The sequence below is a fragment of the Phalacrocorax carbo genome, chromosome 6, assembly GCF_963921805.1.
Source record: "Phalacrocorax carbo chromosome 6, bPhaCar2.1, whole genome shotgun sequence".
NCBI classification, from domain to species: Eukaryota; Metazoa; Chordata; class Aves; order Suliformes; family Phalacrocoracidae; genus Phalacrocorax; species Phalacrocorax carbo.
In genome coordinates, this window is record NC_087518.1 from 51,058,678 (window position 1) to 51,078,925 (window position 20,248).

General features: G+C 51.1%; 1 protein-coding gene across 3 annotated transcripts in view; it reads right to left on the reverse strand.

Moving 5' to 3' along the window:
* The window catches only part of RNF220 (ring finger protein 220), a 225,565-nt gene that overhangs the window by 102,187 nt on the left and 103,130 nt on the right, over positions 1-20,248 (reverse strand). The gene's annotated exons all lie outside the window — the stretch shown is intronic.

A 20,248-nucleotide genomic window follows, 5' to 3' on the forward strand; every position in this document is an offset into this window, starting at 1 on the left:
CGTCACGGCCGCCCGCTGCTCCCGCCCCGTGGCTGGCTCTTCCCTCTGGCTAAAGCAAACAGCTTATCAGACATTGTCCCAGGGAGGCTGCGCCGTGGCAGGCGGCCATGGCACAGAGCAGAGCAGGGAATGGCCCCGGCAGGGGGGAGGCGTGAATCATGAGAGCAAAGAGGAGACGGAGCACATGCACCCTGCGAAGCCATCGAGTGGCTGGAGGGAGATCAAAGGGTGGTGGGGAGGATCGGGGGTTGGCAGAGCCACACCTGCAGCTCAGCAGAGCGAGGAGTGATGCTCCTGATCTGCCATGGGCCCCATGTATCCCTGTGCAGGGACCTCACGCTGAGACGGTGGCCTGACACCTCTCCATCCCTCTGCAAGGGACTGGTGCTGGTGGCTTTCCTACCCGGTGGAGACAGAGGCAGAGCAGTCTGGTGCATGCAGCTTTTGGGGGATGGACCTGCTCTGTGCAGTCTAATGTGCAGATGCACAGGGAAAAGGCAGGGCTGAGCTTGGGAAATCCATCACCATGGGTCATGCAACCCCTCTGGTGGAAACACGTGGGCATCTTGCTGCCCACAAGTGCCTAAAAAAAGAGTGAGCAGGGCAAAAGGAAACGCACAGCTGGGAACACATGCCTGCACGAAGGTTTTCCCATATGGAATAAAAATACCTGCATCTCCTGCAATGGGAGCAGCCATGCCGGCCACGGTGCTGGCAGAGCTGGGATGAACTGGCACCGTCGCCCCCAGCCTGAGCAACACAGGCAGGAGCTGCTGACGGTGTGGCTGCAGCCAAGACTAAAGGGTGGCTCTTGCTTTACGTTCATTTTTGCTTGATTTATAAGTTACCCCCTTTGAAACTGCTTCAGCTTGGAGTTTAGCTTAAAGGTTTTCTTTGATATGGGAAGACAGTTTTTCTCTGAAACGTCACATTGCTTATTAATTGCAATAAATGGATTTATTAAAAAAAAAAAAAACAGCACAAAAAGAAACTCCAGTCTGCAGGGCCATGGATGTGTAGGAAGCTGCACAACCCTCCTTGCCTGTGTGAGGACAGGACCCTGGTGTTAAACTCCTTGGGGAGCTGCAGACCACTGGTGGGGCTGGAGGGGATACCAGCTCATCCCTATCACCTGTGGGTAACCACCACGGGCAGAGTCAGCTGAGAACAGATCCCCCCTGCAATGCAGCCCCAACTGATATGCAAAACGGTCGCATTTGGCTTGAAAGCAACTCCAGCTCTACTTTTGGACTACACGTTGTGCATTACCCCGTTGTAAAACTGTAACGGCAGCAGAAAACTATACACTAACCCAATAAATAGTAACAGGCCCCCTCGGAGGCATTAGAGGGGAGCGTGTCAGCACACAGCCGGCTGTCTCAGCGCCGAGGGAGCCGCACAGCCAGGGGACACTGGGGGCCGCAAGGCGAGGCTCAGATTGGGCACAGCAGGGTTTGCAGGGAAGCCCCCTCTCCCTGCCCGCATGGCGCCTGTCGCACGTCGGACTGGCTCGAACGGCTCCTCTCAGAGGGTGAAATTCAAACCGAGACACCAGGACCGAGCCAAGAGCGTTGGCACCGTGCCAGCCCCGTCCCTGCTCCACAAGCCGTGTCGAGAGCGCTGAGCTGCAGGCAGAGGTACCACCTCTCTTCCCAGGCTCTCCACCCCCATCTCTGCCCAATGCCCAGCAGCTTTCTGTGTCTGTCTCGGGCTGCCCGCCTTCTTCTCGCTCCTCTGTGTTCTTGTGCCAGCCTGACCAAGAAGCAGACACTGCTAGAAAATCCTCTCCAAAAGCACAATTCTGCCTTGGTCCCAACCGGCAGATCTTGCAGAAGAAAAATTGCCACCAGACATTATAGGGGAAAAGCAATTTTGGTTGGGCTTTTGGCAGGCTGAGCTGGTATTTGCCTCACACCACTTGATTTTCCTCACTGGGTGCTGCCTCTCCAGCATCGGGAGGGAACTGGCTGTCAGCCCACAGAGTTTTATTTGGATTTTATTAAACCTGATCAGAGAGGCGCTTTTTTTTTTGGTCCTACCTCAGGGCAGCACTCAGCCGGCCCTCAGCATCTGCCAGAACAATAATAAATATGTATTTGATTAGTGTCTTGTGTGTGGGGAGGCTGATGCTTCATAACCATGAGTGGCCACTGTGAAGCAGGTCAGCACTATCCCTATTTCCCAACAAACTGCTGCAAAGAGGGGAGTATGGTCTTGTGGCCATGACATGACACAGGGACTTGGGACCAGAGACTGCCTGTTTGATCTCACTCATTTCCCCATGCTTCGAGCCCTTGTTTCTAGAAAAAATTTGTTTTTCCCATATTTTGGCTCCCTTCTCTATTCAGCCCTCAAGCTCCATGGGACAGGGACTGTGCTCAGTGCTGTGCCGCTATAGGGGCCCTGTCTAAGCACAGCCTGAAGAAAAACATAAATAACATTATAAATAATACAACAAAATACTAAAAGAATATAAATTTTAAAAATAATATAAATAATGAAAAACTCAGTCTCTGGCTCCCAGTCCTCTCCTTGCCTGACCCAACTTTTGTCCTCCTGCTCGCTCCTCCCTGCAGTGCTAGAGCTGATGCTCAGCAGCAGATTCCAGGTCAAACCCCCCAGATATCCCCAATATCAATGTTGCAGCTTGGACATGGGCACAAAAATCCAGCACAGGCAAAAAAAAAATAAAAAAATATCAACAAAACACCCCAGGGAATTTAAAAATCTGACCAGATAGGCACTATTGATGGAGAAATATAAACGCTGCTATTTCGGTGGCAGCTTCGTGAGCCCTAAACCTGAGCTGCAAAGTGGATTGTTGGGTTCGATTTGTCAAACTGGGAGGCTGGCAAGTTTGGGCAGCTTCACAGACTGTGTTTTATGGAACCTTTCAGGAAGCCTCAATAAAAAATGTATTAGATTAGTAATTTGAGCCCCAAATGACCAATTTGAAACGATTGCTTTCTTATGATTTTTCTGAAAGTGCCTGTTTCATGAGAAATTGCTTGAAAAATCAGACGGAGTTTTTAGAGACAATTGTAACAGCACACAGGAGGGCTGGGCACGATGGGTTAGGAGAATATTCATTTAATTGAGAAAGGGAAAAAAAAATGCTATGTAATGCCTCCCCTGTCTTTCCCCAGCTTCTGCATTATTATAACAAGGTCTAATTCTTAAATACTTCTCCAGAAAGGAAAGTGCCTTCCTTATTCACCCCCATATTCGGGTGGGAAGAAGGGACGTGTGGAAAGGAGACATGACTTGCTGAGGTTGTGCATCCTGAGCGGAGCTGGGACGGGACCCCTGTGCTGGGTCCCCAGCAGGTCCCAGTTCAGGCAGTTATGGCTCCTTCCCAACACCCTCGTTTTCCTCCCCTCTGCTCAGCTCAGAGCCGCTGGCCTGGGACATCTGCCATCGCAGCTGGGTGCGCCGGAGGGGAAAGGGGCAGCCGGGCTCTTGGGGAAGAATTATACTTCACAATATGGAGATGTATAGTATATATAGTTCACACAAAACTATGAGCTATGTTTTATTAATTTTATTACGAAAAATGCTAATGAAAACTGCCATTTCAGTATGAGATGCACCAGAAATTAAGTGTACGATGACCTCCCAAGGTCCCTTTCAACCTAAATTATCCTACAACTCCACAACCCTGTGATCATCTTCTCTGCCTTCTGGTCCCTACACTTTAAGGACCCTGCTCACAGCACATATGCAAGCTTTCTGCACTAGATGCAGGGCTCAAAGCATGCCTTTGCTATTTATTTAAAGGAAATCCAAGATTCTTATATCACTACTTGATTGCAGGGGCTGAAACTTAAGGAGAAAAAAAATAATCCTGAGAGTCTTATGATAAACTTGTGAAAATTGGCAGTCCTGAGAATGAATCACCCTGGGATATCGCTACCTGGAAGGCATTAAGGAATTACAGTATTCAGCCTAATTAGGATTATTAGTCAGGGCTGGGCTGGTTAGGAAAGATGCAGAATTTGGAGGAGAAACAGGAGGAGAAGGACTAACCTACCCTCTATCCTCTTCTCTTTATCCTGTCCAGTAAACCCTGCCTTTGTACTCCCTGCCCTCCTTAATCCCTTCCCCCCATGCTTCCACTATGCCACACATTTCCCTCAATTTCCCACTCCTGTTTTGAAAGGAGACCTTGCCCCTTGCCATAGGAAATACAGAAAAAAGAGGGGAGTCTCTGGGCCCTTGGTGCCTGGCACCTCCAACCACTGTGCGTGCAAACTGCATCCCTTCTGCCTCATCCTCCCGTCTCCGTCCTGGGAACTGCCCAGGACAGCAGCATCTCCCTGGGAGTCTGGCCCAGTGTCCCCCATGCGTAACTGGGGGATGGCATCCCATTAGAGTGATCAGCTCTAACTGGGATACCTGGGCATGACTCCAGCCCAAAGTAAATTAACTCAGGTCCCAGTAATAGCAAATAGTTTTTGCAAATACATAGCAACTGTGTATGGTTTGATCAGAGGTTAACGCCCAGGCAGCAGGACTGGGGCCATTTTAGGGTACCTCTAGAGATGAAGTGATGGAACAACCCCTCCAGCATTTGTGTTGTTCAGCTTATCCAGTTGATTATTAATGAAAATGCAAAAAACCAGATCACTGAAATATCTTTACTCTTATTCTCCTTAATTGCTCCTATTGAAGCAATATTTTTAAACAGACCATTTTTTAAGACAGGAAAATACCAAGTCAGTAGGTTTTGCATAAATGGCAATTTGCAAAACTGCAAAGGTGACATTTTTGACATGAACATTTAACAAAAAATTAATATTTTGTCTCTTTAATAAATGGGTATTTGCAAGAGAGAATCCATTACAAAAAGGGAGCTAACGCAAGGTTCTTGAAGCCATTTCCATCAATTGCTATAAGATTTATATGTAAATATGTTAATGGTACTATTAATAATTTAATGGGGGCATGGCAAGCTATGTTTACATAATAAATATGATTAAGTGTTTCCCTCGAATGAAGTTGCTGAACTGTCACGCTACCCCACGTTATTATCAACATGGCTTTAAAATGTTAATCAGACAATCAGAGAGAAAGAGTCCCCATCCCCGCTGGACCATCCAAGTTGTTTTAAACACAGCTCCCCTTCACTGTGCCAAATGGTCCCAAAAAACTCCCACGATCGGTGCAGTGCTACTGGCAGAGGTGTGGAGATTTGCTAAAATGCATAGATGATATTTTATCTGATTTTATTTTTTACAAGGGTGGACTAACACCATCCACTTGAATGGAATCGCTTTAGATTTACTTGAGTGTAATTGAGAAGAAAATCTGGTCTGAGATAATTAAGCCGCTGAATATGCTTATCGCTCCTTAAATCCACTGCACATGGAGCAGGGAGAATTGCACAGCCTTTGGGCGGTGGGAACAAAGCAATTTCTGGGATGATGGGGGAGGCTGCAAACTCCAGCAAAGTCCTACTTCCTTGCTGGACCTTATCCACCTGGAACGGTGGGATCCTCCCTTGCCTGAGCATCACTGCCTCGCTAAATGCTTGCTGCAGTGAAGTTTTTTGACAACTTGGATGAAGCTGCTCTGAAGCTGCACACCACGGAGGGGTTGTGGGTGCAGCAGCAGAGTCCCAGGCAAAGCCCTTGTGCAGCCACCCGGCTTGCCTATTAAGCCCAGTTTGCCTGTTAAGCCTAGCTTGCCCACTTCCAAAAGCCTTTAATCTGAGCAGGCAAGGGGTGGAAAGGGTTAATTTAACTGCAGTGCAAGGCCAATCACGCTGAGGTGTCAAACTATAATTTTATATTAGGGCCTGTAATAGTTACTAGAGTTTTACTACAATAACTACATGTCCAAGCAGAGTTTAATGAGAAAATCTATAGTTTTGCTATGGTATTTTCTCTTAGTTTGCATAATTCCCTGAATGCAACCCAGTAAAGCTTTTGACCCGAGATAATAAAAAGGTGATAAAAATGGGCTGTAAAACCCAGCATATACATACATATATATATATATATATAAAACAGCCACTACAAAATTATGGGTAATTTCCATAAGATAAGATGACACAAAAAACCTTCTTCTGATGCAACTAATTCAGAGGAGAAAAAAAACCTGCATTAAACTAATAAATTTAAACCACAAGCAACTCCAGAACTGGGGGTCATGGACCTAATCCTGCCTGAGCTTAGCCGGGGTGCCTTAGGGACAGGATCTACCCCAAGGAGGGCAAAGGGCTGGGTGCATCGGGCGTGAAGGCACAGGCTGATGCTTCACATCACGGAGAGGGGACGGGAATTTTCCTGCAGATGGGAGCAGCCCCTGCTGGACTGCTAATTCTCAGAGTTTAATTCATACTCTAGGAAATAGAAATAGGAATGGTCTGAAGCACTGTACTGATGACAAGGTGTGGCACGGAAGGCTTTTCTCCCAAGGACCTGCAAACAGGAGGGCAACAAATGGACAATCTGTTTGGCTGCTCAAATCATACCTTCAACACTCCAGGTTTCATTTAAAGCAGATTACACCTGTCTCGTGCATTTCTGACTTACACAGCACTGTCCGGTGCTCTGCAGGTGACAGATCTCCCTGTGTTGGTATCCCTTCCACCCAGGTTGAAAAGCTGGTGTGCAGCTAAAGTAAACCCCGTGCAGGGAGGCAGTGGAAGAGCTGGAACACCAGCTTTTAAGCCTGGCGTTGGGTGTGTTATGAACTGTATATGGGGAAACTGCTGTTTGTTCAGAGTCCAAATGACAGGACTGCCTGCAGGAAGGTGCCAGCCAATGACCGCTTGTGGCCGGGCAGGAGGGAGCCCATTCAACAGCACCACTAGCTAACCAGGGAGCAAACCTGGCAGTGTGGCTCAGGCGGGCGCTCGCAGCTCCCAGAAGGAATGGCACTGAGTTTAGGAATGGCCCATGAGCTGTGACCTGCCTGGGTAAACACGTCTGTCTGGGTGGTAAGAGCTGGTGAACCACATCGACTCATCCGCATGACCCTCACACGGAGCTCTTCCTGTCAGGTAGGTTATTCCCTACAAATATCAGGTGCAGATTTACTTGTTGGTGGCAGTGAGCGCTCATGAGCCCCCACCTCCCCCACCAAACACCATAACCTTTCCAAAAGCTAGTGGGAGACCCTGTTCCTGGTCTGGCAAGGTCTGGGAACCATTTATTTCCACAAAGACTTCGCCAAGGAAGATGCAGGTCTGGGACATGGGTCTCCAGGTTCCTGTTCCCCCAGTTTGGCCCCAGTTAAATCTCTCCTCCCGCTCCCCTTGTCTGTGTGGGTGTGATCACCGAGCCGGAGCCCAGCCGAGTGTGGGTTGGCGAAGGAGGGAGGAAGCTCCTCAGCTGAAAGGCACACGAGAAGGACACATTAAATCATCATACACTCTCTGCGCATTTCCTCCTCCACCCTGCGGCTGGTTACGAGGAGGTTTGTATTGTAAATACAGCAGTAACTTTCTCCATAAAAGTCAGCCTCTTCTCTCCGCCAAAGCCATCAAGGGATGGCACAACTCAGTGCTTGGGATCTAATAATAACAGCATCTTTCATTGCTACAGCATCTCCTGCCTCGAAGGCTTCTGAAGTGCTTCACAAGCATGCTCCGCACATTTGGATCTCATCCTGAAATGCACCTACTTGCAGGGACGGCCAGAAAAAGTTATTTACAGGATGAATTCAGGGAAGGTAAGGCAGAGAAAGCTGCACTGCAACCTATTTATGACATGATGGCAAACATGAAATATGCCTTGGAACTTTTTATGTGCAAAAGCAGTTTTGCTTTGGATTCTGCATCACCCTGAGGATGGGATGCTTCATACATCCACACCCCGAAGCACCCGCCTCACACACGGAGTGTGCTGGCAGCTCCCCTTCCCACCTCCCTTCCCTGCCCAGAGGGTCTCGGGAAGATGTCCAAGCCAGGCTGCTGCCTCGGGGAGAGCACCAGGAGGGAAGTGCAAGGTGGGTCGGACGTGCCAGGTGCCGCCTGCCCTGACCGGTGGCCCCTGAGGTTCATCTCCATTGGGTCCGTCTCTCTGGCAAGCTCCTGGCTCTCTGTCACCCTGCCAGCTCCGGGCTGTCCCTCTCCTGTTCCCCCATCAATCACCCACAACGGGGATGATGTGTTAATGTTTTTCCTATAGACAGACACATTATGTTTCCACACTGCCTCTGCACACGTCGTGTTTACGCCCCTTCTCCCTCCGGGGAGTAAATCAAGCAAATTGATGCGAGCCATGATTAATTGTGTATCTCGGACCAATCTTTTACCGAGTCCCTCACACGGGCAGGTTGTTCCCCCCCTCTCCCTCCCCGATGAACAGGGGAGAGGAGACGGCGCTCTGCTCACTCCCTCTTGCGCAGTTTGACGGATAGAGCCTGCCCGGGACGCGGCGAGATAAATTTGAAAGGCCTGCACTGGGCTGTCAGCGTTAAAGATGATGAATGTGGGAGGTGAGGCGGGAGGGACCCGCCGAGCTCGGCGTAATGGATAGGGCTCCTCGGGAATGGATGCTCGCCCGGCGATTCTGCGTTAATCTCCGGGCTCCGCCGAGGTGCCGCCGACTGATAACAAGGAAATAGGAATGACAACAATTTTTAGCCGAGAGATTCTTCACAAAAATGCCAGCCTGCTGGAGGTCTGACAGGCCCTGATTGAATGGGAGCGGGGAGGGGGGAGCCTGCGAGCACCTCTTGACTAACATGCAAAAGATGGATCATTTCATTCCCCCGTCTGACCATCCACATTTATTATCATTTCCCTTAATTCTGCCTCGCTTAGATACCTGTCAGCACCGTTTCTCTTCTGAGGGCCAGCTGATGGGATCTGAGCGGGGCCGGAGCCCCCGTCCCTCCAGCGTGGGAAGCAGGAGCATCCCCGCTGCGGCAGGCAGCATCACGGACATGGCTGCCCTGACCTCGGCTCGCCTGGATGGACAAGCAAATCACCAGGACAGACTTTGCTCCCCAAGGCAGGCTCATGGCATGGCCCTGCTCTGCTGCCTGTGCCACCACACCAGAACCTGTGTTCTCAGCCTTTCCCTGCCAGGAGACAGAAGCCATGGGGGGGTCCCCGCTCTCTCCTCCTCTGCCAGGAAAGCATTTTCTGGCTCCTCTGGCTGAGGCTTTCCAAGCCACCCCATAGTGATCACAAGGTTGATCTCGCATGCTGGGAGTGTTTTGCTGGGGCTCAGCCTTTGCTCAAGCACCATGGGCTGGCCCTGGCTGAAAAAGTCCCAGCTCCCCGTCACACAGTGTTTAAGCCAATAGCTTTGCCCAGGTTCAGCAAAACACCTCTCTGCATCACACTTTGCTCAAGCAGCGTGAAACTAGAGCTGGAAGAAGCGGAGTGAGCTCTCGCCTGGCCAGAGCACAGTGGGGTGGGATTCTGCTGCTGCTGCAGACGTTTCAAGCCTTAGAGGGGATTAGAGGGGATCTTTGCTCCTGGCAGGAGACATCCCACCTCACCTTTTTAAGCTTTCTGCTGGAGCCTGTCATGACCACAGCAAGAGCATCACTTGCTCCTGTGCAATACAGTGTCTCATTTGGGCTCCAGTGACCCTCTGGCTGGCACCACAGTTGGGACCAGAGGGGCTGGGAGGCACATCCCTGCTGCTGGGTTAGGTATGCACCAGAAGGAAGGAGCAGGCTGAGATGGCAGCAGGATGGGGAGAGGCTGATTCTGTCTCCCAGCTTCTTCTGGGACAAATCTCTGGATCTAGTGTGGTCCTTGAGATACCTCATGGCTAGGCTGATGGTGTCTGGCCCACCAGCCATCATCTGGGTCCCTGATCACCCTAGGAACAACCTCAAAGGGTGCCTGCCCAGGTGAAACTTCTGGGAAGGGCTCCTTTGACCACTGAGAGATGCTGAGGTCCAAGAAGAGCTGGCTGGAGCACTGTGTGGAGAGGACAAGACTGTGAGGTGCCACCCCGTCATATCCCCAGCCCTCCTGGCCATGGGGAGAGGACAGGGCTTGCTAAGCCCCAGGATTGCAGCAGTAGGTACTGCTAGCAGCCCCTCATCTGGTCTTTGCAGCCCAGAGACCACAGCAGAGGAGCACAGCTGTGATGCTTTGGATCCAGCCACAACAGGAGGAGAAAGAGAATCCCTGGAGGAAGTTTCCAGAGCCCCAAAGGCTGCACAGAGGAACCTGGAGGTGACAGGGCAAGCTATGGCACTCACCAGAGTGAGGACAGCCCCAGGGAAGCCAGGTGGGACAGGAACAGGGGAAATGGAAAGCATCAGTACAGCTAATAAACACCAGGACTGCCTTGCGGAGGGCTGTGGTGGAGGAGAGCCTCCCCAGCACAACACACAGCACCCTGAGGGTCTACCTCCCATGTGCCTGGGCTGTCCCCAGCTCACCTGAGCACCCGCAGCAGGAGCTTGGCACTTCCAGGGTCCTTCATTGCCATGTCAGGGCGATCAGGTGGGGAATCACCATGTTCATCAGCAAATAGCTGGGTGCACTGGGCTGGGCAGCCACAGCATGAATTTCTTCCTTGGGGTTAGGTAGGATGCAGACACCAGACTGTCCTCAAATCTCATCCCTTCTTGAGTGCTGCCAGGTTGACCTGCACCCTCTTCCTCTCCCTGCAGCCTCCTCTTCCCCTCCTTGTGTCTCTCCCTCTGTAGACAGCACTGGTTCCTTAATGACCCTGATCATACAACTATTTTCTGGCCACACATAAACGCTTTCATTCCCCCCGCCTCCTCACCCCTGACTGCCATCGCCATATTAAAAAGCAACCCGCTGCTGGGAATACATTAGTGACTTGCAGCAGATCCTTCTTTGCAAGGATAATTACAAAAAATAGAGGGACAATAACTATTAATATTTTATTGCAGTATTTAATGAGCTAAAGCAAATCGTCTTGCACTCCACTGGAACGACATGCTTTGTCATTCTTACATTCCCTCCATCATTTTCCTCGGCTCCCCATCTGAGGAGCCCTCCCTGCTTTCAAGTCCTGCTCACTCAGTGCAATTTATATTTCTTCTAAGCTGCTTTTCTCGAACTTGAAAAACGACCTTCCTACTTTCCGGGGCTGATGTGCTCTCCCTGCCAGCGGTTCAGCCTCCAGACCTGTCCACTTGTACCAATCGAGCCCGGGGGAAAGAGCAAACCCCTTTATCTGAGCAGAGAAAAGCTGCCCTTTCATCTCAGGTGTTTATTGTCTCCATTTCACATGCAAGGAAGCAGCTTCCAGAGGTTAAAGAAGGAGTTTTAAAAGCACCTTGGGACTCCGAGGGACTTATGTCCTTGCTTTTGAAAGCCCCGCGCAGCGCGGGTCACCCATGGCTCAAGAGGGAGTCGGCGGCTGAGCAGGGGACAGAGACTCACGCCAGCTGCTGGGCCCGTGCCCCGGCCATGCCCGAGGGCAGCAGCACCGCTGTGCACGCTCAAAGTCGGGGCCAGACGGGTCTTGCTCACTCTCGGGACATTGAGTGGGGCCGCTGCTATCAATGGGCAGCGCCAGTTCTCCGTTCAATCAGCTGAGCTTGCTCATGAGGACACAGACCCGCAGCGAGACAGCAGTGGAGCCCTGACCCCAGAGCATGGGGCAGGCTTGCTCCCACCCAGCAAACCTGCTGCATGCTAATCCCTGCCCCACTGCCAGCTGGTCGGGGATCCTGGGGATGTGTTTTGGAAGGCTCAGTGAGGCTAATTACTCCGCGTGGCTCCAGATTGGGCTACCCTCCCTGGGAGCGGAGGATTTCAGGAGTACTCTGCAAGGGACCCAGGGTGCCAGGGTGTCCCCAGGCATCTGCTCCTCTGCACACCAGAGACCTCCCGGCATCGCCCTCCACTGAGCATGGACCCACAGTGTGCACCACCAGGGCTCCACCGGGGAAAACACCAAGATGTCAATGTCTGCTTTGTATTTCCCTAAACTCCTTGATTCCTGCTTTTTGATCCATTCTGATGGGGGGAAAAAATGCCACACAAATAATTCTATAGGCTCCTATATATTAGTTCTATATGATATAATAGTTCCATATTATAGGTATAGAGTTTTATATATGTATATAGTTGTATAGTTCCTATATAGCATCTCTTTCTCTCTCTGACCCTATATAATAGTTCTATAGGCTCCTCTGTAAAAGTCCCAGTGGTCTGAATCCAAGGAAACTGGGCCCCAATCGTTTAAACTCTTCCTAGCGCTCAAACATCCCTCTCTCTCTGCTGCAAGTTCATTACTTTTGAAACCCACACCGCTCCTTTGAGCTGCTCTGGCCTCCCAGGGAATGACCATTTGTGTCCCAGCTACCGCCTGGTCTCGCCCCTCTGCAGGTAATGCAAGCTTGCAGGTGCAGGGCCCAAAAGTACAGAGCACAGCGCCTTCTCCAGGATGGCAATAACCCTGGAAAAAGCATTAGCATAAAGCTCTGTCATCTTCTCAGTGTCATTTCATCCTGCCGTGCTGGCCATGCACTGAGCAGCAGGTTTAACCCACTGCAACAAGATGCTCAAGGGAAAGGTGGAGGAGCACAAAGCCATGCCGGTACATCCATATATCTGCACACCCCGACAGATAACGTTACTGTGTGCATAATGCCTTGTTGCACACAAGCCAAAGTCAATCAGGCTTCAAGAATGCAAGCAGCCTTAAAAAGTATCCAACCCAAACAGATCTGAAACAAGATTATTTCGTTTTAAAAGGGCTCAATAAGGTAAAGTAAAAGTTGGAGTTATTGGCACAATGACCTTTACCCGTGAAAGTGCGAGTAACAGAAAATCTTTCCCTGAAAAATACTAAAAACATCTTATGGATACACACATGCGTGCGCATAGAAGTATATATGTAAAAATCACTCAAGCCATTCACAACGTGCTCAGAACAAGGATAAAAAGGGAGATGGAGCTGAGCAGCATCTCCGTCCAAGAGGAGCAAAACACAGGAAGCAGCAGCATTGCTGGTAAAGCCGGGGGGGGATGTTTTTGACCGTTTCACTGGCTAAAAATCTGAGGCCAGGTGCTCAATGGGGATCACTTTGATGCTGATTTACATCAGCTGAGGTGCTGAGCCAAGGATTTCAAGCTGATGTGACCCTATTAATGTGTGCTCTGGCTGATCATTGCAGTCAATAGGCAACCAAAGAACGAGAGGGTTCAAAACTCTTTTCCCAACCTTCCCTCGCAGATGGCTGGGCTAACGGGACAGGGGATGTGGGGAGCAGCCTCCCTGTCCTCCAGAAATAAATAATCTCTCCCCCATCCTCCACGAGTGGAGTGGAGATTTAATGTGCTGACAGCCTGCATTTTTTACCTTTAGTCAATAAAAGAAAGGCCCCAAGACTATGATTCCCAACATCTGGATTCCATCAATATGCGATCTGTCATGATGTATCGGCATTCCCCCCCCCACCCCGATTGAGCAATGCGGCTGGTTTTATTAATATGTCAAATACATTATCCGTGTAATACACTTGTCTGCCTCTGCCCTCCCGCTGCTCCTGCACAGCAGATTTGAATGTATGATGAATCAGTTTGCATTACACGTCTGTACGTCATAATTTGTCAGGATTAATAGAACTGTGTGCATGGGGGGAGTGGGAGGGAGCGCGTCATGTGTGTTTAGTGCAGAGATGTCTGTATCACTTATTTATCTCTGCTCAGGCTGCTGAGTTCCCGGAAAACAGAGAGTGCAGCACGTCTGGGAATCGCTGAGCAACCCGGAGTGCTGTTGCAGGCGCAGCCCTGTCCACAAGCTGTTCCAGCTGTGGAGCCACGGGAAAAGGGGCAAAGGGGGTATTTTGGGTGCCTCTGACACATTGGGGTTTCCACAGCTCTGTGCACAGGGTTGAGTCCCTGTACACTGTGTCAGGCACCAACAGCAGAGACATAAGGAGGCTGACACAGGGCTCCCAGTCTTCCTCCTGGCTGTGCCAGAGCCTTCTTACCTGACCCTGAAGCACAACTCCTTGCCTCAGTTTCCCCGTGCCTGACATCCACCTCTGCCCTCACTGCCTGTTCCCTGCGCAACTTGCAGAAAGTAATTTATTTTCACTTTGCAAATGACTATTGGTCTCAATTGCTTATGGGGAAGAGGTGCTGGGAGCCAGGAGCCATGTGCAGGGATAAGCACGTCCAGAGCCACAACCAGTCGGTGCAAGCTACACTCTCCCAAAGACCCAGTGAAACACGCCCAAGAAATGGGTTGGGGCTCAGCAGGAGGCACCGGTGCCATCTCCCCTTTACATACAGTGCATTTGTTTGTAGCTCTGCAGCTGGACTTTGGTTTGCTCCTGTAAAACAAATATTTCAGCTATAAACTTTATTTACAGTGTATTACACAGGATTTAGTAGGACCCATAAAGACCAGGGAACAGAACTACCCGTGCCGTTGCTTCCAGTGGTGACCCAGCAAGATCAGTGAAACCAACCTGCGACTGGCATGCAGGCTTCTCCACCCAGCAGATACAGAGAACCACTACCTACATCCCTCAGAGCCCCATGGGCTGCCCACCCCAGGGTCTGACACCCTGCCCATAGCACCATGTTAGATGTCTCTCAGCTCACTCCTAATGAGCTCGTACATCCACCCAGGACAGCCCAGTGCCATGAAGAGCTCCTATCTTGTGTCCTGGAAGCAAGACAGCCCCGTCAGCACAGCACTATGCTCCCTCTCATTAGCACTGCCTCTCACCAGGGCTAATTATCCTGGCTGTTAGTTCGTCTCTCAGCCCAGCACGGCATGGCCTAGAGGAGGAGGCATGAGGCCTCCTCACTGTTCTCGTGCCAGGTCCTTGCCCCAGCGCCGATGGTAACATTGCTGGGACCGCAGCATCCAGTCCCAGGTGGCTCCTGGCGAGCTGCAAAGCTGCCTTTGGTCAGGGATCAGGGAAATCAGGGATTTGGGGATATGGAACAGGGACCACCTGCCTTGGCATCTGCAGGAGCTGAAGTCCGGTTGGATGGGAGAGGGCAGCAAGCAGATCTCAGCGTACCAACACACCTCCCCATGGCCCCCTGCACTTCTCCAGCCCATTTCACTTCCACTGCATGAATTAAAAGGTGGTAACTGACCATCTTAAAGACCTGCACAGTCTAAATATAACGTCAGATATCAGCACTATGATTAAATATAAACTGTCTTGAGCGAAGAATGGTAATATTTTACAGTGTTGTCATTGCTGTTACTTTGCTTGCAGCGAAGCTTAGCAGAAATGTGGATTTAAAATACTCATCACAGTGCTGATGGCAACATCTTGCCACAGTAAGATCCCCGGCAAACAGCTCATGGACCCCCTGCAGAGTGTGCACCCACAACAGAGCACCCCAAATCCTGCCTCCACATCAGGGGGTTTTGGTACCTGCCATGGTCAGGGCTTCCCCCTCTGCCAGTAACCATGGTCCTGGCAAAGAGCCCCCTCTGCCCAAAAATAGCGATGCTGTCCCACACCTTGCAGGGGGCTCTGCAGGGCACCTCTCAGCTGGCCCCGCCACCCCACTGAAAGGGTTTTGCTTGGGCATGAAATGGGCTTCTCAACCAAAGCAAACAGGGACTTTTTAATCAGAAAACTGAAAAACCCCCATGATTTCCCCCTTTTGCTTCTCCAAAAGGGCCAGGAGAAGTCCTGGCTGAGCAACCTCTCCTACCTCCAAAACCCAGACCCTGCTGCAAGCCCCAAACCCACCACCCTCTGACAGTTCCTTGCGAAGGGTCTCAACCTGCTCTTCTGCATGGAAACACAAGCCATGTCCTCAAGGGTCTCCAGGGGTCCCTAGGGCTTCCTTTGCTGGGGCCACCGCGCAGCCCATCCGTGCCAGGGCTGGTGCCACCTTCTCTCCTCTCTACTCCAGGTGACACCACGGGCCCATCCCCTCCCTGTGGTCACTGCATGGCCAAGCCCCGAGCCCTGTCCCCCTCCTCCCGGTGCCGCTTCCTGAGTGCACCGGAGGACGTGACGTCAGGTTCCCTTAATGGGCAGCAGTCACCTCGCTTTAATAACAGCTCCCAGAAACAATTGTACATTTACAACCCAGCGAGCGAGCTTGGCACGCTGAGCCCGCTCCCCTTCCAAGGCTTAATTTGATTTTGACATATTGGCTTGAGATTAAAGGGCTCTCATAAAAAAGAAAAAAAAAAACAAAAAACAAAACCACCAAAAAAACCCCAAACACACACACGCATCCAGCCCCCCCACTGCCCCTTTTTCAGGGCTCAAGCAAAAGTGCTAACATTGTAATATTTTAAGTAGAGAAAATCCAAGTGTGCTTTACCCCCTGCTGGCTCTTATGCTGGGCTTATAAAAATTAAGTGGAAACCTACACAGCTGTAGGCTATAAATCCTTTGTCGCTAACACAGCCAGGCCTGGTACCTGCCTCCAAAAAAAAAAAAGAAAAAAAAAAAAAAGAAAAGAAATGCAAACTCCAAGAATTGAGCAGCCAAAAGAGATGCACGGGGCTGGGCAGGCTTGGGAGTGGCTGTCGAGGCCCTTGGGATGTCCCTGTGGCCAGGGGGCTGCAGGGAGGAGGGGTGGGGAAGGGGGGAAAGCGCCGGAGCATCAGGGAGAGCATGGCAAAGCAGTAAGAGCCCTCTCGGCTGAAGATCAATTAGCATCAATTACTGACTTCATTTAATTGTCGTAGAAGATGAATTTGTCATTTTTAGTCTGGAATTAATGGGAGACCTTCAACTTTCCCTTGGCAGCCCCAGCAGGTCACTGGATGTTTTTTCTCTCCTTTTGCGCAGGGGAGAAATGTGGCAGCGGAGAGGAGAGGGGAGAGCTGCCAGTGCCACCCAGGTACCCGTCCCCATCCGCCCCCACCCATCCCCACCCGCTGCTGTCCCAAGAGTGGCACCACAGCGGCAAACAGCCCCAGCAGCTGACCAGCACAAGAAGCACAGCTGGTGCCGATGCCCTGGCCAGCCCTCGTGCCATGCCCAGCAGCGCTTCCGCCACTACCTTTCTTGTTTTCTCTCTCTTTTTTCTTTTTTGGCACCTTCCACTTTTTCTCCCCTTTCCTGTTTTCCGCCAGAAATTAATTTTGCAGCCGAGGGCTGTGAAGTGTTTACATTTTCCCCAGCAAACATGCGACAGTAAACAATGAACGCTCGCAGATGAAATTGAATTTATAACTGCATTATGGGGCCAGATAACGCCCTAAAATAATACAACGATAAGGAAATTCGATTTGATTGCCGCCACGAATCAGCTTGGGCCCATCTGCAGCGAGGCCTCCCGTAATAATTTTAAATTGGGTTTGTAAACCTTATTTGTCCTTAAATATTTCTGTCATTTTTCATTGCCAGAGACAGATCCTTGGGCGTGAGGCGGCAGATTGGCCCCGCCGGAGCCGCGCCGGTGTGCAGGCAGAGGGCCAGCACGGGTGCCCGGCGTGCCGAGCGGGCGCCGGGGCCGGCGGTGACAGCCGCTCGTCCTATCCATCACCGTGTCGACAGCCAGGGAGGAATCTCGGGCAGAAATTGAGTTTGCCTCACAGGGGACAATTGAACAAATTAATAGACCATTAGCCAAGCGGTGACCTGAGAAACGAGGGTGCTCAGGCTCCCCTCAGGTTTGGGGGGGGAGGAAGAGGAGAGGCGATGGAAATCCCATGGTTGTCCCCAAGGGGTCGGTCCAGCCCCCCAGGAGGGGATGGGAGACTTGGGTGGTTGGCCGCGCTGGGAGCCTGTCATGGCTCACTTGCAGCCTGGCACCAGCTCACGGAAAAGCGGCTGTGCCGGTGTGCTGGTGTGCAGACGGCACAGTGGAAACGGATGCGGGGTTCTGGCGGGTGGGAGATGGCAAGAGGGGCTGCAAAGACGATCCACGGTAACGTAGAGGGACAGTCAGGCAGTGGTAAAGGGAAAGGTAGGGGGAGAAGGAATAAAAACTCCAATCCTTTCTTGTTTCTGAGAAATCTCCTGCAGAAAGCCATCGTTCAGAAGTGCTGCACGAAACGGTGCTGTGGTGTGCACAGGACAGCTCCCAGGTCCCCAGGGTGCAGGGGCACAGGGTACCCCTCTGTCTCAGTGGGTGACAGGCTTGTGGTTACCACCAGGCAGGTCACCAGGCATCTGCATTGATCCCTGCCTGTCTCAGCCCTCTTCACATCATGAAGGATGCTGAACTAGGAAAAGGCTGGGCAACCCCTGCATTGTGGCCACCAGCCGGGCTGTAGGACCTTGTAGAGGGGTAATCCCAGGGAGGACACAGTCCTCCTGCCTCCAAACGCAGCCAGGTGCCCTGTGCAGCATCTCTCCTCTGCACCCTCCCCCGAGCTTGCCTGTATCATCACCATTCATTATCCAAATGACTATATTTATTAAGTCCCCTGCCAAGGCATTACAGAGTGGTCTGTAACAGAGATTAAAAGCAGAATAAAACACCAATGTTATTTTTTCAAGTAAACAAAACGATAAATAGCCTCAGCATTGGCTACCAGAAACACACAGCCATGGGAAGGATGCCAAATTCATCGTGCCACAACACGAACGCATTTGTGCCTGTAGACACCCCACTCTCAGAGGTGGGGATCAGCCCCATAAACGTGCTTCTGCTTGTCCAGCTGCTCCCTGCACTGAAGGCCCAGTTGGTGGGGGAACACCTTCACCTGCTCTGCCCTGGGCAGCTGCCCTGCACCACCCCACCTCGGCCGGGATGCTGAGCCCCATGGGAATGTCCTCCTTTCCACTGCCCCTATGGCTTGTAGGGCATGGACAGCTCAGGGATGCTCCTCTGCTGGTACTAAAAGCCTGCTGCAAAGACATCCATGAGGAAGGCTAGGTCGGTGACTGTCCCCAAGCCTGCCAGCTCACATACCTCTAGGACACCAAGGCACTACAGTCTGGGGCAGCAGATGGATGGACCACCACAGTCCTGGTGGCGTTTGCCAAAAGCTGGGGCAGCAGTGGGATGCAGCAAGGAGCCACAGCTCCTCACTCCTGCCCACTTGGGCCTGCAGAGCACAGAATCAGCCCCTGCAGCACGAGGCTGCTTGGTTCTTTTTTTCAAAGGTATTATTTTAAGTCTGTAAATGAGGTGCCTTATGAGGAGGCACCAGGTTTCCTTTGTCTATGCTGGAAATAATAGTGCAGATAGGATGTATATTCTGTAAAAACATACACTCACTTCCACTTACCAGTTACCTTTTTTTCTGAGAGCTGTAAGGGTTTCAATTACCGGATTCTGGGATTTAGTGCCCAGGGCTTTTTGGTGTGTGTTAGATTTATTAGAAGGTTTAGTACCAGCGGAGGATTCACGCATTTACTCCCAGGAGCCCAGCTTCCGTTCACAGACCCTAAATCATCAGCTGAGATGGGCTATTGTCACTTACGACATTAGCATGGTTAACGTACGTGGGGATGATTAATAGCAATATACATGCAGCCTCCCCCTCCTCCCCAAACGCCACGCCTCTGCCACCTCAGCCCAAGCCAGGAGCTGTGAGGGGTGCAGCCAGCATGCCTGCCTTCGCAGGGAGAGCTGCCCCGCACCCCCTTCTTGGGAGCTCCTGGTGCTCAGCACCACCCCAGCACCAACACTATTATTGCTGTACACTATATTTTAATATTATTATCTTTTTTTTTTAAGATGAAGTGTTGAAGGCTCTCTAGGGGGCAGAGGGCTTTCTGCTGAGGCAGGGCTATGGGAACCCCCAGGCAGATGCTGGCTAGGAGAAGGGGAAGGTGGGCAGGCTGGCAAAACCTGCAGAAAAAAAAAATATTCAAAGAGTAAATCCAACCTTTCCTAGCAGGACCCACCCACCCCTTGCTGGCTCCTTCTTCCCAAAGAAAATCTCAGGTCAAATCTGCTACTGGAGGAAAGAGAAAAGGATGGTGCTTTTTTTAAGCAGAGAGCAGTTGAATAAGCCAGCTCCTCTTATCCAAGCACATCTCCCCTGAAAAATCCCACGAGATTATCTCACCCATCTGCCCAGCTTGCCTCATCTGCAGGAGCAGATCCACATGTTAGAGTCCTCCCTATTGCCCCAGGAGAATGGCAACAAGGCTCAAACTCATCACACAAGCAGTATCCCAGTACCTCAAGGATGCAGCAGCGCCTATATCATGGGCTCTGCATCTTGCAGTAGCAGGTACCCAAGGCTCCAGGCAAGACCTTGGCCCTGCTACGCTCCAGGGGAGACACAACCATGCTCCTAACGAGCAAGATCCTGATGGCTTTTGTCCTTTTTCCAATACTGTGTTACTTACATTCCTTCTTTTTTAATTAAAGCAGCCCCAGCTGATTTTACAAGCTTGCCGCTGTTTCTCTCCCAGTCTCTGTGTCTCTCATATGCTT